Raw genomic sequence first — 5,147 nt, 5'->3', positions numbered from 1 at the left:
TCCCGTATCAGGAAGTGGAAGGCAAATGTAAATCTGTAGCCTTTGCCAGCTGAGGACCGTCTGCTAGCGAAATTCGCTATCCCATCCACCAGCTGCAGTTCTTGGCCTGAAATGGGCCATCACTGAGAAATTTGGATGACTACTTGTCTGGTGCTCGGTTTCAGGTATGGACAGAGAACAATCCACGACTTATGTGTTACAAGGGCTAAGCTGGATGCTGCAGGGCAAGAGATGGGTGGCTACTTTTGCTAGCTCTGACTTCAGCATTCAATACCAATGAGTTGGTATAATAGGGAGTGTGATTTACCAGGACCATCAATTCTTGGCTGTGGGGAGAATGTAAGCAGGGTCAGAATGAACTCTACCCTGACATCTGTTGGTGATGTGTTTAAGGTCTTTTGTTGCTGATGTTGCATGGTCAAACCCACCCGCATTGCATGATGGGGGTGCTTGTCCAAATGGACATTTTCGGCTGCTGTGAGATCCCAATCTCTTTCTTATTAGGGCAGGAGTAATAAAGTGTAGTTATCTGGTGATATGAATCAAGAACAGTAGAACGGTTACTTAGCAGTTCATGCTTTTGGGAATCACCCGAACCTAATATATCTCATTAGGCAAGGGACATAGATTCCAAAGCATAGTGAATTGAGCGATTGAAATGAATATTTAAGTTAGTGTAATGTCTTTTTTTAAAGTTTTTAGCTGCCTTTTTTATGGCCTTTTTTCTGTTCTAGTTTAAAAATAAAGCTTTTGTAGTTTTGTTACCAATTCAGTTCTATGTTACAGACCCTAAGATCACTAATACTTAAGTATGAATTTTAGATGTACTTAGACTGGTGGATTCTGAGCTCACTTACCCACTGAAAGTTGTATACAACTTCATAGTTGGGTAAAATGCTCTTTTCCACTCTGACTACAAGAAAATTTTGGAGGTTGGACTCAGGGACTGCAGCTGGGGGGGCAGGACTTTTGTGGCATATGCCCCCTCTCTGCAACCAACATTTGCTCCCTTACTCCATAATGCCACACACAGAGCAATCTTTTATCTCTCAGAATCAAAATATACCATAGAAGAGATCTAATGGCATAAACTTAAGGTGAGGGATTGCAACACTAACAGCAATTCAAAAAGATCTCTGTCTTTGTATACCAGGAACAGCAAAAAGGAAATCAGCTAAAGCGCTCTCGCTCTTGCTCTCGCTCTCGCTCTCTCACAGACATCCATCCCTATCTCCCACAAGCTTTTGGCATTTGGAACCCATACCCCTTAATGGTGAGTACTTTTCAGGCGAGGGTGAAGCTGAAGGCTTAACTGAAAACAATTTAAGAAGTGGTCCCATCTCTGGCACTCAGCTACCCAGCTCCCAATGGGGTCCAAACCCCAAATAGTTCCCTTTTAACTTGTATAAGCTGTAAAATCCTGTGACCAGGGCAGCTGCCTAGCAGGACTGCGTATCTGCCTGCCAGCGTGAGAGCACGTAAGGCGCTAATCTGGATAGTGGTGGCTGGGTGGCACAACCAAGAAGAGCCAGCAGAGTAGTGCAGTGGAAGTGTGCTGGGTCCATAACCCAGAGGTTAATAGATCAAAACCATCCTCTGCTACACGTGTGCTTGGTTTTTTTCCTCTGGGCCTTCCAGCAAGGCAGTGACCAGCAAAGCACCAAGAGCCTAGGCCATGAGGCTGCCTGAGCTGAAGGCAAGAGGCAGACCTGGGCATGGGGAGGGCCTCCTGTCCTGGAATGAGGCTGCAGTGCTTCCTGGTCCCCTTTTCCCACCCATATTGGCGGGCGGCGGCTGCTGTGGGAGAACACAAGGCAGGCTCTCGGGATGCTAGGCAGCGCTGTGTGGCTGTCAGGGGAAAGAGCCGAGGATCCCAATTCGACCTGCCATTGACTCGCGTGGCTGCTGCGCGCCGTCAGCGGGGCGGGCCGGCTGCGCACGTGACTCAGGCTTGGGCAGCATGGTGCTTCTTTCCTGAGCGGCATGAGGCAGGCCAAGAGCTTTGCACAGCCTACAGGGAAGTGGGAGTGAGGCGTCTTGAACAGGCGTGTCTCGTCCCCTTCTCCCTTGCGCTTTGGCGGAGGCGGGAAGGGAGCTAAAATGGTTCCCGGCTGGAAGTTTTTGTGCTCAGCCTCGAGGATTAAGCCTGAGCCTCGCGGCACGGCTGCTGGAGACGGGTTTCGAATGGCATCCAGCACGCTCTTTGGGCCACCAGCTGAAAGCACTGAGGGCCAAGAGGCAGCAAGATGGGCTTTGGAGGCTCCCTGCAGGCCTCGGGGAAGCAACGAAGTAGCCAGGCTCACGCGTCCCCGGGTGGGCTCGAACCACCATCCTTCGGTTAACAGCCGAACGCGCTAACCCATTTGCGCCACAGAGACACAGAGGGCAAGGCTGTATGTAGCACAAAAGTCAGGAATCAGCTCAGGGTACAGTCTAGCATTGTATGCAGTGGTGGACAAGCAACAGCAAGGAACTGGACTGGTGTGGAGTGAAAGATCTGTGGGAAGGAACCAAAAATAGCACTGGCGGCTGCAGTACAGCACTTGCATACACTTTCTTTGGCCTGTTTTGCTGGAAGAGTTAGCAGTGCAAGCTTGTAGTCACAGGTCAGGGGATGAGTTTATGCAAATTCTGGACTCTGCAACCAGAGCTGGGGAGGGACAGGCAAACCTCTTTGGGGCAGATGCACCCTCTCTGCAACCAACCTTTGTTACCTCATTCCATAACAGCACACACAGAGCACCTTTTTACTTTTCAACACCAAAATATACTGTGGAAGAAATCTAATAGTAAAACTTAAACAAGGAACTTCAGCACTAACAACCAACTCTAAGATATTCAAAAAACCTCTGTCTTTAGACACCTGACAGAAAATCAATCAAGGCAGGCACGGCCACGGGCTGCCAAACAAACATCTATTCCAGCCTCCACAGCCTTGGGCATTGGGAACCCATACCCCTTAATGATGAGTACTTTTCAGGCGAGGGTGAAGCTCTCAGGCCTCAAATGCCAGCTACAGTTACTCTCTCCTTGATCCAAAACGAACAGCGAAATACTACTGCATTACTCCTGCCCAAGAACAAAGAGACTGGGGATCCCACAGCAGCTGAAATGACCCTTTGGACAAGCACTCCCATCATGCAATCCGGGGTGGGTGGAACCATGCAAATGACAGCAGCCTCAAAAGGCCTTTACAACAGATCACCAACAGATGGCAGGGTAGAGTTCATAGCGACCCTGCTTAAACTAGATTGTGGAAAGATTAAAAAACACTGAACGTTCAAACTCACCAAATGCGGGTCAATCCATCCTCATCGTCGTATCCGCTGGTTATACTCCACACCTGAACAGAGCCCTCACATGGACAACATACCCTCCTAACTCAGTGTCTGTACGTTAACCTTTATCCCAGTCGGGGCTATTGCAGATTATGTATTCCTTATGCCACCCGATCTTAAACCGAACTTCGCACCCCCGGGTAATCTGTACGTTGTTCCCTGATCACCAGAAACTTCTGCGCCTAAACGCTGTACCGTACCCTTTTTTTTTCTTTGAACGTCATCTTAATAAAATGTTGACATTTGTTCGAGATCCCGGCTCCTCTTCCTTTGCAAGGCGTGTGCGTTTGCTCCGGGTTTTAGTCTGCTAAGACAGCGAGGGGGGCCGATTGAGCCAGAGGCGCTTGCCTGCTGCAGACACGGATCCAAGGCTGAACCTCGTCCCCCACCAGCTGAAGGCTTAACTGAGAACAGTTTAAGAAGTGCTCCCGTCTCCGGCGCTCAGCTACCCAGCTCCCGGTGGGGTCCAAACCCCAAAGAGATCCCTTTTACCCTGTAGACGCTGTAAAATCCTGTGACCAGGGCAGCTGCCTAGCAGCCTGCGCATCCGCTTTGCCAGCGCACAAGCTCGTAAGGCACTAATACCGATAGTGGCAGGCTGCATGGCAGGGGCAGTAAAGAGCCAGCAGAGTGGTGCAGCAGAAGTGTGCTGGGCCCATAACCCAGAGGTCAATGGCTCAAAGCAGTTCTCTGATACACAAGTGCTTGTCTCTTCTTCTTGTGGGCCATCAAGCAATGAAAACTCTCTGGCTTGCTGACTCAGTTCTGTCTGCCGTGCACATGGGCAGCAGCAGGACTATCTCAGGAAAGCAGCTCCCACACCCCATCCTAATTTTGTGAGACCATTATCTCTTGTAGTGGAAAGAAAGTAGAATTGTGGCTGGACTTTTGCTATTCCTGTTCAGGGAGTCAGTGGCTGTGAGGCAGGGGAAGAGTTCTCTCTTCTGCATTGATGCTGCAATTTTTTGTTGTGCCCTTTCTTCCCCCTACAAGGCAGACAGGCAGGCTTGGTGGCTTGACGAGGTGGGTCAAGCCTGGTTTCTTTTGGCAGACACCTGGTTGAGAACTGGTGCTGTACGGTCTTGTCTTAACTAACCAGCCCTAATGTCTGTTGTCTCGTCTCATACTTTGGAAGCCTGCTATTTACCCTTTTCCACTGCAAAAACTGACTATTTAGTCCTGCTCTTTCTTTCCAAGCTGCTAACCAGTTATGGACCATGAGAGGGCCCAAGCCATGTGGAGTAGCTTGTGACTGCGAGTGGCACCTCAGGGCAGACTGTTAAGAAGCAGGGCACAATCCCCAAATCGATTGTGTGTTCTAGACTTACATTTCACCAAGTGTCAGATTAGGGATGATGTCCCTTTTATGACTTTTTAAACCAACTTGCTATTTTTGCATCATTTAAGCATTCTATGCAGAGCACTAGAAATGTTTCTATTAACCTGAATGTTAGATCATTTTAACATTGGCTGGAATCACCATGTTAAATTAGCTCTTATGACTTTAATAACTGATACTTCCTCTATCTCAGGACTAGCTATTAAACTGATTTTGGAATAGGAACATGGAGTAGCAGCTTCCTCCACCCAGTGCACATATCACCCTGTTATTGTGGCACTGAACCGCTAGGAACGGTGGAGCTCCCTATGGGGAGAAAATAATGGTGGAAGAGCAGCGAAGAAAAGTGGTGTTGTCTGTGTTCCCGTTTGGTTTGTACTGAGTATGGTTTTGAGTTGTTTGTAACTCTTTCGTCAGTTATTAGTAACATCTTATTATTAGACCTCTGAGTTGAAAGGCTGCTCTTGCAG

At 48.6% G+C, this 5,147-nt stretch overlaps 1 non-coding gene across 1 annotated transcript; it reads right to left on the bottom strand.

Moving 5' to 3' along the window:
• Positions 1–2,304: 2,304 nt before the first annotated feature.
• On the bottom strand, positions 2,305–2,378 carry TRNAN-GUU. The gene has a single exon. It is a non-coding gene; the product is annotated as a tRNA-Asn (tRNA).
• Positions 2,379–5,147: the final 2,769 nt, after the last annotated feature.

This window comes from Gopherus evgoodei, chromosome 7 (genome assembly GCF_007399415.2).
Source record: "Gopherus evgoodei ecotype Sinaloan lineage chromosome 7, rGopEvg1_v1.p, whole genome shotgun sequence".
Classification (NCBI taxonomy): Eukaryota; Metazoa; Chordata; order Testudines; family Testudinidae; genus Gopherus; species Gopherus evgoodei.
This window is presented reverse-complemented; position numbering and strand designations above follow the sequence as displayed.